Source organism: Leuciscus leuciscus (genome assembly GCF_965113295.1).
Source record: "Leuciscus leuciscus genome assembly, chromosome: 13".
NCBI lineage: Eukaryota > Metazoa > Chordata > Actinopteri > Cypriniformes > Leuciscidae > Leuciscus > Leuciscus leuciscus.
The window spans coordinates 28,768,943-28,781,221 of NC_138737.1; the positions used below are offsets into that span (position 1 = coordinate 28,768,943).

A 12,279-nucleotide genomic window follows, 5' to 3' on the forward strand; every position below is an offset into this window, starting at 1 on the left:
GAGAAGAAGAGTTCGCACGAGATCCCACTTCTGACACCAACTTGTAAAAGCAATTTTCAGAGATTAATAAAAACAGCATCAAAAGGTGTAAGAAACTTTCAAGAGGCAAAATTGTTTTAAAGAGAAAAGGTTTATTCTTTGAGGATTCTTTTCACAGCCGCAGCCACCCAGCTGTGAAACAGAATGACCTAGTGGACTCAATAAACACAGACATTTTATACAGGTTTCTGACATTCTTGACTCCTCCTTTCCCAGTTTCTGTAAATTTCCTTAAAGACATCTTATATCTCAAGCTGGTATGGACTGGTTTCTAGCCCCCCCCGGGCAGGTCATGCTGTTCTTTGTTCCTGAGAAGCCAAAAGGCCTTCATTTACAATCTAAATGACCTCCTGCTTTCATGTCCCTTCAGCTGTAAGAGACCCTCACAGAAAACATATGACTAAATGATATTAACAGTTTGGAAACGATAAAAATTAAGTAATACTGAATTTTTTCCATCACACTGCCTTGGCTGTTTTTTGGAAATTATTTAGTGAAGCAGTCAGCATCTCAAAGGAAATTTGAAGCCTGTCTTTCTTCCATTTTCGCTCAAGCCGACGACATTGTTGACGCAATAGACCAATATCGCTAGTTATCCATGGCTGGGGCTTGTTTCGAGGGTGGATAAGCTTTCGAGGTGCAATGAAGTCTAAGATGTTGGAACATTTGTTATTAAAAGCTTGTAGCTGCTCATCGACATCCGGATAAGAAGTAGGGGAGTCCAAAATGAGAGGATTTTCGGCCTCAGAGTACATTTCAGAGAACACAACATGAGAGTGTGGGGTTAAAGAGCGAGACCAACGAGCATGGGGTGGTACAGTTGTGGGTGGTAAAGGAAGGAATGTTGAAAAGAGCAGTGGTTTGTGGTCCGAAAGTGGAGTATCTCTAATTTCAATATCGGCCACAGACAGACCATATGACAGAATTAAATCTAATGTATGACCATGACAGTGGGTGGGGCCATTAACCCATTGAACAATGTTTAAAGAAGACAATAGGTTTAAAAAATCCTTGGCTAAAGCATTAGCAGAACAACATACATGAATGTTAAAATCGCCAATTATTAAAATATGGTCATATTTAGTCAAGACGCTCCCCAAGAGATCTGCAAACTCATTTATGAAGTTGCTGGATGAAGGTGGACGGTAAATAAGAAGAAGTAAAACTGGATAGGGAGAATTTAGATGAATTTCCTGGAGTTCAAAGCTGGTAAAAGTGGTAGTTGACAGTTGGCGACACTGTACTCTGTTTTTAAAAATAGTCACAAGTCCGCCTCCCCTGCCAGTTAACCGGGGAGTGTTGAAGAAATCATACTCCATGGGAACCAATTCAGAAAAAACACTGAGATCGCCTGTTTTTATCCATGATTCAGTCACGAAAAAATAATCCAAATTGTTGGAGGAGATGAAGTCATTGCAGATAAAAGTTTTATTAAGTAAGGATCGAACATTGGCAAGCGCCATCCTAAGCTGCGGTGGATCCTGTGGGAAGTATAGAGCACTACGGAGTGATCGCAGATTATGATGATTAACAGACCTGCGTCGGAACCGTAGAGAGGTCCGTTGGGCGAGCCCGGATGATGTACACGGGGCGATCGGACGAATCCAAAGGCGATTTAGCTCCGTAGCCCCTCGAGAGAGCCGAGAGTGGCACGCCAAGTTCAATAAGGCAGAGATCGACACCGAGGTGGAAGATGAGCCCGTTGCCCAGGCCAACCTCAGCCGAACGGCGACGCCACCCCGCCTTCCGCGTCTCCTCCGGCGTTTCCTACGCGGAACTTCAAAAGCGCACCGGTGTAGATAACCCGGTAGATTTGACTGCAGGGGTGGTGAGTAAAACTCATAGGCTGCGTTCGAAACCGCATACTCAATGAGTAGGTACTTAATTTCAATAAGTACTTACTTAACGAGCGCTAAAAGAGTAGGTACTTTATAGCCAGATCTCGTTGAGTATGAATGCGAACCGGACATCTGCCATGTTGACGTTATCATGTGACCTACGACGCGTTATCACAAGAGCCACAACTTGAAAAATGTGAACGACACGTTTAATTCATCTATCTGTAAATATCTTGATATAGATTAAACTTGCTCATTTTGTGGTCTTTTTGAAGAAACTGCTGCCCATTTATGTTGTGAATACATTTAGGGTTGATTTAAGTTCTTATATTTAACCCTACTAATGTGACCGTCCATTTTATCCTTAACTATATTATTTATTTTTATTACAAAATCCCAAAATTGTCATCTCTTGAATATGTTGTTAATTTCTTTATTTTATATCCAAACATTTTCAGCCACAAGCAAAAGTGGCTTACTGCTTTATGTTTTCCTCTTTTTCTTGATGAATTTAACTCTCGTTTCATCCCTCAGGCCTAGGCCTATAATAAAAAATAAAAAAAGTGTATTATAACTAATTATTTAAGAAAATATATATTACGATATTCAACCTTGTAGGTTCTTTTTTCCTGTGTATAAAATCTCATATTATGTATGCAAACCCATGATTGATATATGTGTGTATATATATATATATATATATATATATATATATATATATACCTCATAACATCAGTAACTCAACAGCCCTACCTAGAACGGTTTTCTTCAGCGTTTGTAATGTCTGCACAAAGGGCAGCTGTGCGAAGATTCGCCTTTGGAGAAAACTGTTGATTTTATATTCGAAAAATGTAAGTATCATTAATGTTAAAAATTTATATTACCCCAGAATGAATTGCATTGCTATCTCACCCCAAAACATACAATAATAACAACGATAAATGCTGACCAATACTTAATTATATTATACTTAACTATATATTCAATAAAACAAACAAAATGTAATGTATGTCATACGACATAGCTATGCATGAATACACTCTAGATGTGTATAGTGAACATATCAACATTTTCATTCAAACAATAAATAAAGCATTAATTAAATATTTATATTTTATTTACTGACAACAATGAGAAATATTAATAAATTAGTAAAAGAATGAATCAAAGTCACCATCACACAATAAACAAATGCATATACTGTCACGGTTCATGAATTCACTGCTTTCTTCATGTCTCGTGTATTTGTTGTTCTGTGTGTGTGGGTCTGTGTGAGTGGGCGTGGCTGCTCATTTCAGCTGATCAGCGCGCCAGCTGATCTTATTCCCCTCACCAGCTGCTGCCAATTCACTCGCCTATATAGACTCATCGCACTCTCCTTTCTTTGTCAGATCGTTGTTTTTGGTGTCTTCAGTGTGTCGTCGTGTACCATTCCAGTCCTGTCCTGATCCTGTTCCTGATCGGTGTTTCGTGGAGTTCGTCACGTTGGATGTTCACTTCACTGGATTCACCGTCACCTGTCTTCACCTTCACGCTGACCATCTAGTCCCTGCGCCACCAGCCCACCCGTGAATTGTGCCTTGTGTCTTTCTGACCCTCAATAAAAGAGTACTTGCATATTTGCTTCCGCTTCGTGAATTATGACAGAACGATCTGACCAAGCGATGGAAGCAGCAAGTGGATCCTCTTCTCCTCTGGATGATTTCATCAGATCCACCGTTGCTCGGATAGAGGCTCAGGAGAGGAGTTCAAGTGAGTCGGGTCGGGCCATTCAAGCACTCGTGGCGCAGGTGTCCGAGCTCACCCAGCAGTTACAACATCTACGAGCTCCCACTGCGCCACCCACACCGGCCGCTCCCCCAGTACCACCACAGAGCGTCTCCCAGTCAGAACCCCGCCTACCGATTCCTGAGTCATATAATGGTGAGCCTAATTTCTGCAGAGCATTTCTTACACGCTGTTCAATGCTGTACTCACCCTACTGACTGGGAGGGCAGCTCTATGGGGGACGGCGGTGTGGGAGAAGCGAGATCCATGCTGTGCCTCGTTCCAGACACTCGCTGCCGAGATGAAGGTGGTGTTCGACCGCGCGGTCGCGGGAAGAGAAGCAGCACGAACCCTAGCGGACCTTAAGCAGGGTGGTAAATCTGTATCTGATTATGCCATTGAATTTCGGACTTTGGCGGCTGAGTGTCAGTGGAACGAGGCGGCGCAGTGGGACATGTTCCTGCATGGGCTGGCTGACCGCGTCCTGAAGGAAATCTATGCCTTGGATTTACCCACTACACTCAATGGACTTATTGATCTGGCGCTTCGCGTGGATTCTCGACTTTCCCGGGTGGAACGTATGAAGATACCAGCTCGGGCTTCTGCAGCAGTTGAAACCACGCGAGCCAGCAGACGGTCAGCCCCGTCTACGATCACGAGCCCATGCAGGTCGGGCGAGCTCGGCTTTCCCGGGAGGAGAAGGAAAGGCGGAGATCCCAGGGCCTTTGCCTTTACTGTGGAACTGCTGGACATTTCGCTTACAACTGCCCGGTAAAAGGGCCAGCCCGGCAGTAAATCTGAGGCTACTGTCGGGTGGGATCTCCGCTGAAAAGACCTCATCAACATCTACGCTCCTCCCGGTAAGACTTAGATGGTCAGCCAACACTCACGACTGTCAAGCACTTTTGGACTCCGGGGCAGAAGGTAACTTCATGGACTACACATTCGCTCACAAGATTCAGATCCCCCTGTTACCTCTCACCCGCACCATTGCAGTCCACGCTCTCAACGGTCAAGCTCTTCCTACCATTTCATTCACCACTGGACCCATTACACTTACAGTTTCCGGAAACCACACAGAGACTACCTCATTTTACATTCTGGACTCCCCCCTTGCACCTATTGTTCTCGGTCACCCCTGGCTCATCAAACATAACCCCAAGATTGACTGGCAGCAGAAATCAGTGTTGGAGTGGAGCAGTTTATGTCATGAGTCCTGTCTTGTGTCTGCTTGTTCGTCTGTTGTTGTTTCTGCGTTGCAGGAGGAGGCAGTGGATTTGTCTAACGTGCCCACGGAGTATCAGGACCTGAAGGAAGTGTTCAGTAAGTCTCGGGCTGCTTCTCTCCCTCCGCATCGTCCCTATGACTGTGCTATAGATCTACTGCCAGGTACGTCTCCGCCTAAGGGCAAGCTTTACTCTCTGTCTGTTCCCGAGAGGGAGGCCATGGAGAAATATATTTCTGATTCTCTGGCATCCAAATTCATCCGACCTTCCTCTTCTCCAGCGGGGGCGGGGTTCTTTTTCGTGGGGAAGAAGGACGGTTCTCTGCGACCTTGCATTGACTACCGAGGGTTGAATAACATCACGGTAAAGAATACTTATCCTTTGCCGTTGATGTCTTCAGCCTTCGAGAGGTTGCAGGGAGCGTCGATCTTCACAAAACTGGACTTACGTAATGCTTATCATTTGGTCCGCATCAGGAAGGGGGATGAATGGAAGACCGCTTTTAACACCCCCAGGGGGCACTTTGAATATTTGGTTATGCCTTTTGGGCTCTCCAATAGCCCAGCGGTCTTCCAGGCACTCGTCAATGATGTGCTGAGAGACATGGTCGATCAGTTCATTTATGTCTACCTGGATGACATATTGATTTTTTCTTCGTCTCTCCAGGAACACGTTCAGCACGTCAGACGAGTGCTTCAGAGGTTGCTAGAGAATGGGCTTTTTGTCAAGGCGGAGAAATGCGCTTTTCATGCACAGTCTGTTCCTTTCTTAGGGTACATTGTGTCGTCTGAGGGTATGCGTATGGATCCTGAGAAAGTTAAGGCTGTGGTGGATTGGCCAAGTCCAGATTCCCGTAAGGCCCTACAGAGGTTTCTGGGGTTCGCCAATTTCTACCGGCGGTTCATTCGCAACTTCAGCCAACTAGCCTCACCTCTGACCGCCTTGACCTCCCCCAGAACTACGTTCAGGTGGTCAGACGCAGCTGAGGCTGCGTTTGCCAAACTGAAAGGCCGCTTTGTTTCAGCCCCCATCTTAGTTACCCCTGATCCATCACGTCAGTTCGTGGTGGAGGTCGATGCGTCAGAGGTGGGGGTAGGTGCAGTGTTATCCCAACGTTCTTCTTCGGACGACAGAATGCATCCATGCGCGTTTTTGTCTCATCGTTTGTCCCCTGCCGAACGTAATTATGATATTGGTAACAGAGAGTTGTTGGCAGTCAAGTTAGCATTGGAAGAGTGGCGTCACTGGTTAGAAGGGTCGGGGGTACCTTTTATCGTGTGGACCGATCATAAGAATCTGGAATACATTAGAACCGCTAAAAGATTGAACTCTAGGCAGGCTCGGTGGGCACTTTTTTTCGGACGTTTTGACTTTACTCTCTCGTACCGCCCGGGCTCCAAAAACATCAAGCCCGATTCTTTGTCACGTATTTTTGACCATTCCGATCGCCCGTCTACTCCCGAGTGCATTTTTCCGGAGACCCTAATTATCTCCACACTCTCATGGGAGGTCGAATCGAAGGTCAGGACGGCCTTACAAGGGGTAACGCCTCCGCCCGGTTGTCCACCGAACCGTTTATTTGTGCCAGAGGAATTACGGTCCAACGTTATTCAGTGGGGGCATTGTTCCAATGTGGCTTGTCATCCAGGAGTCAGTCGCACTACATCTTTAGTTAAGCAACGATTTTGGTGGCCACGTATGGCTCGTGACGTTCACAGTTTTGTTTTGGCTTGCTCAGTTTGCGCCACTGGTAAGACTTCCAATCGACCCCCAGATGGGCTCCTTCAACCGCTGCCTATCCCTTCGAGACCCTGGTCCCATATCGCACTAGATTTTGTCACCGCCCTCCCACCCTCTCAGGGTAACACGGTAGTTTTGACCGTGGTGGACCGGTTCTCGAAGGCGGTCCATTTCATTCCCTTGCCCAAATTACCCTCAGCCAAGGAGACAGCGTTGACAGTCGTTAACCACGTCTTTCGGTTACATGGCCTCCCGACGGACGTGGTTTCCGACAGAGGACCCCAATTTGTGTCCAAATTTTGGCAAGAGTTTTGTAGATTACTGGGTGCGACGGTTAGTCTGTCCTCAGGGTTTCATCCCCAGAGCAATGGCCAAACTGAGAGAGCCAACCAGGATTTGGAGAGAACGTTGCGATGTCTGGTCTCCAAGAATCCTTCCTCATGGAGCCAACAACTGTCAATGGTGGAGTACGCCCACAATTCATTACCAGTATCATCTACGGGCCTATCTCCGTTTGAGTGTAGTCTAGGTTACCAGCCACCAATTTTTCCTAGTCTGGAATCTGAAGTCGCGGTTCCCTCCGCTCACGCCTTTGTCCAGAGGTGCCGTCGCACTTGGACTAGAGCCCGCGAGACTCTACTCCAAGCGGGAGCGCGCACCAAGGCTAAAGCCGATCGCCACCGGTCTAGGCCTCCCGTATACGTCGTTGGTCAAAAAGTGTGGCTTTCTACCAAGAACATTCCTCTCCGTTCCGTCTCTAATAAACTAGCTCCCAAATTTATTGGCCCGTTCACTGTCACCAAGATCATTAGCCCGGTGGCAGTCCGCCTCAAACTCCCTCCAGTGTACAGGAGGATTCATTCCGCCTTCCATGTTTCCAAAATAAAGCCCGTGTTTCGTTCTCATTTTAACCCGCCTGTCCTGGTTCCCCCCCCCCCCGCGTCTCGTAGAAGGGGAACCTACGTATTCGGTTAATCGTATTCTGGACTCAAGGCGGAGGGGACGTGGATTCCAGTACTTGGTGGACTGGGAGGGTTACGGTCCGGAGGAGAGAAGTTGGGTTCCTGCTAGAGACATCCTGGATCACTCTCTTATCGATGATTACAATCGACAGGTAAGGGAGTCTGGGGACGCCAGGAGGCGTTCCTAGGAGAGGGGGTACTGTCACGGTTCATGAATTCACTGCTTTCTTCATGTCTCGTGTATTTGTTGTTCTGTGTGTGTGGGTGTGTGTGAGTGGGCGTGGCTGCTCATTTCAGCTGATCAGCGCGCCAGCTGATCTTATTCCCCTCACCAGTTGCTGCCAATTCACTCGCCTATATAGACTCATCGCACTCTCCTTTCTTTGTCAGATCGTTGTTTTTGGTGTCTTCAGTGTGTCGTCGTGTACCATTCCAGTCCTGTCCTGATCCTGTTCCTGATCGGTGTTTCGTGGAGTTCGTCACGTTGGATGTTCACTTCACTGGATTCACCGTCACCTGTCTTCACCTTCACGCTGACCATCTAGTCCCTGCGCCAACAGCCCACCCGTGAATTGTGCCTTGTGTCTTTCTGACCCTCAATAAAAGAGTACTTGCATATTTGCTTCCGCTTCGTAAATTATGACATATACAAGTCAACACATGAAACAAAGCTTTATTCAAACTACAATCATGTATGTAGGCTACAGGCGCTGAACCCCACATCCTTCTGCCATCTCAACACAGCGGTTCCCATTCTGCAGGTTTATTCTGATGAATCAGCTGACCACCCGAGGTGAGCCGTTCCTTCGTGCCGGAGGTTGTTGCGTGATGTGTTGTGCTTCACAATCTGAGGCAATAAGGGCAGGTGGAGTGATGGAGGGTCTCGTAAGGACAGGTGGAGTGATGGAGGGTCTCATAAGGGCAGGTGGAGTGATGGAGGGACTCATCCATGGCACCATCTCCAGGATTCAGCTCTGGGCTCCTCATCCTCAGTGCTCACACCAGCCTGCTGACATTTCAGATCCTACAAAAATGCACAAACATAACACAAAAAACAGTCATTTTAACCGCACAATGTCATTTGATTTCAGTATTATTTAGAAGACAAAAACGTGTTTTTTTTTTCACAAATGCCGCCATCATCTTCCCTTGCAGGTCCTGCTCCACCACAAAAGCTGTGCAGCAAATGCACAGAAATCAAGAATCAGAAAAGTGTTGTAATAGCTATGTTTGAAATTACAATAATTAAAATAAACTACAACTTAATATTTAAATAGTTGTTGTTATTTATTTCTGTAATATACTCACTCAAAGCCTTTGATGGCTGCATTCAGCTTCATGAGCCACTCTCCACTGGATAAACACATCTGTTCATCCGACCCTGTAACATCCAGACAAGATTCACGTTACCTCTGTGATTTATGAGCAACACTACATTTACATGTTGAGGTTGTTTTAACTTTTTATCCAACATAAATGTTCCTCAATTTATCAACAGTAATGGACAAATAAAATAGATAACTTATGTTTAGTTACTATATAGATTTGTTCTAGCACACATTCATCACTCAGATGTCTATTTCATGTAGTGATGTGCTCTTCTGCAATACTTACTGAAGATTTTCCTGTCAGATGTAAATAGACATTTAAAATAAGCGTCTTTAAGATGTATATGGTTTATGTAAATCCACTTTAGAGACGTAACTTACGTGTCCTTACTGGAGCTCCCGTTAGCTAACGTTATACATAATAAAACGTGTTTTTACAGCAAAATCACAACTATACTACACTGTGTAACGTCTTTACACCTTCAACAATTCAACAGTTTACTCTACAGTAGTTCAACACATGCAATTTTAACGCAAGGAACCGTGTTTACTCACATTTGAAAGCACCCGCGTCGCTGATCTCTGCGATGTTTGATAATGACGTATCCTCTCGCGTGGCCTCCTGGGATAGAAGAGTATCCACGGATCAGCACTCAAAAATCTGTGTGGAAGCAGTAAGCCATCCGGGAACTTCTCACCTACTCTTTTATGAATACTGATGTTTCGAACGTACTGCTTCCTTCACGTACTGTTTTCGCCTACTATATAGTAGGAAAGTAGGCATATCGAACGCACTTAAGTCCGAATCTCGCGATAATTAATACGTCACCCAGGTAATTCTCGCCTACTCTTTTGGATTCGTACATACTTTTTCGCTCGCCTACTCTTTTTCTCATACTAAATAGTAGGGAAGTATGCGGTTTCGAACGCAGCCATAGTTGTTTAAATCGGGGTGGATCCCAGAAAGCTTTGGCATGGAATGATAAATGTCTATGAGTTGTAGGCGATCATAAGCGATCAATGAGTGACAACATAAAAACAACAGAGACAGTAAAAACATCGTCAATAGCATAGAGGGGAGACGGCATGCCACCATAGACAGTATATAAACTGGACACAGCGACCCCATTGGATTCAACGGAGACAAGTGAAGTCAATTAGAAGCACTAACTTCCTGATGGTCGAGCGTACTGCGCAGACTCAAACTGAGCTTGACGACGTAGATGTGACGTGAGCAACCCGTCTATCTACTAGTAGCTGTACCAAGAGAAATCTGAATCATTCCCTTCCGAAACTTGCAGAGACGGAGAGTGTGAGTAGGAGGTGTCTATGAGCTAGAAGCAGGAGAAACTTTTGCTAAGTATTCTGATTAATTACTTTGTCATTTTGCCTCCACGTCCCCCCGATTGGGCGCGAGCTTCTCCTCCTGTCCATACGGTAATCTCTCTACTGTGCGACAGAGAGTCGCGTGTTATGACGCAATCGTTAGCCTATTTTTACAAAAACTGCTTCTACGGGGTCATAACGTAAGATACAAGGTAATGGAGCCTTTTATACATTTTCGTGTTTCTTTAGAAATAAATAATGGACAAATGGAGTCTTTAAACGCCTCAGATGTAAAGTTATTCGCTGTCAAAGTGACGCCAAAATGAATGGGAGTCAATGGGATGCTAACAGCAGGTGATAGTCCGCTAGCCAATGGCGGCGCCCGGGGAAACTTCAAAATAATATGAAACCCTGCCCCCCTGCATGCCACACACACCGGCGCCATCTTCACACAGCAAAAAGTTATATTTTATTGTCTCGTAATATGAATGGGTTTATGTTGTGCCAAAAAAGTACCGTGTTTATCTTGTAGGGTCCGATGAAGATACTGAGCGCCTCATTGCAGGCTACAAAACAATAAATAAAAAGGCTCTAGTACAGTGTCATGCAAGTGTCTTTTTTTATGTATTTCTTTTGATGTTTCTGTCTGACTTATTTGTAGTAATACTGTGGCTGTACAAATGTTAACTTTATCAGTCCAACCAAATAAACATGGTTACTACACTTTTACTATAGTAAAAGCATGGTTCATTTTCATCAGGGTATTTTTAAGTACTATACATAAGTATAAGATTCATCCATATCTTTTTGATCAAGTTAAAATTTCCAGGTCAACCACAAATAATCCCACTACCTTTTAATATCATCCGATAACTAATTCAATGCCGATTTGTTGCTTTGCCAACTTACCACTTCAAGACCATCTGTAAAACATTGCCAGCTCAACGTGCGAGACGAGTGAGTTGCTTGAACATACACAGCAAAGATTCGCGCGTAGCGCTCTAGATTTGATATACACAGACACCATATTAGGAAAAAGGGGCGGGCTGATGCATTGCTGACCGATTTATTACACATCCAGAAGAATACATTTGAGTCGTTATAGGCTCTGGTATATTATGGAGCATAATAGGAATAAAGTTGTGACAAAAAAATTATCAGGGAGGAAAAATCTGAGGGGGCACGTGCCATACCAAACATTTATTTCAAAGTGAACTATCCCTTTAAGTCAGCCGCCGATCGGTCTGCGCAGAGCTGCAAGAAGTCGGACAAGCCTAATATGTCCGTAACATTTACCACTCTCGTCTTTTATTTACATCAAAAGGCGTGTGTGACATATGTAGGCTATAAATCATTTTGAAAATTGAATAGAAATAAAGTTTATATTTATGAATGTAAGCATGTGTAGCCTATACTCAGTTTACATGAAAAGAAAGAGACAGAAAAGAGAGAAGCTAGAATCAGTGAACGTACATTGATACTGACCAAATTACCAGGTTTGAATTGGGATTAATTAAAATCATGTCAGTTGAAGAGCACGGCATACCTTTAAAATGTTATTAGTTTTATTATAAAACTAATAAAATTTTATTACATACTGAATTGGTCGATGTTTCTCTGAGTTTTCTTTATTATGTTGGCCAGCATATATTTAAACATTATTATTATTATTTATTATTATTATGAGAAATTGACTCTGCCTAGAACTTTAATGCTTCACCAAACTCAGCTCAGACCTTCAGACTGGTCTGACTCGCTTATATCTTTTCTAACTGGTCAGACTTTCCCAAAAAATCCATTGATTTGCGTTATCTGAGCAATGAAAGCCGTAATACTTAATGCTGTCCACTAGAGGGGGCGACACGATAAGTCTTTTCTACTCTCTTTCCCTGTTTGCATCAGTTTAAATTACAAATAAATGCATGAATTTATTTATTAATTTATAAACTCTGTAGTTTATTTTAATATATTGTTATTCACACTGGTTTTTGCATTTAATGTTTGTCCATCTGGAACTTTTATTTGTCATGAGCTCTATATTTTAAGATGTAGC

The 12,279-nt window shown here is 44.2% G+C and overlaps 1 long non-coding RNA gene across 2 annotated transcripts; it reads right to left on the reverse strand.

Moving 5' to 3' along the window:
- Positions 1–8,229: 8,229 nt before the first annotated feature.
- Positions 8,230–9,987, reverse strand: LOC309512294. 2 transcript variants are annotated; one of them, XR_014210941.1, is made up of 3 exons: positions 9,456–9,987; positions 8,881–8,953; positions 8,230–8,596 (listed from the first exon to the last, which is right to left on the reverse strand). It is a non-coding gene; the product is annotated as an uncharacterized lncRNA (long non-coding RNA). The 2 variants fall into 2 exon arrangements; XR_014210942.1 differs by having other exon boundaries at positions 8,230–8,747.
- Positions 9,988–12,279: the final 2,292 nt, after the last annotated feature.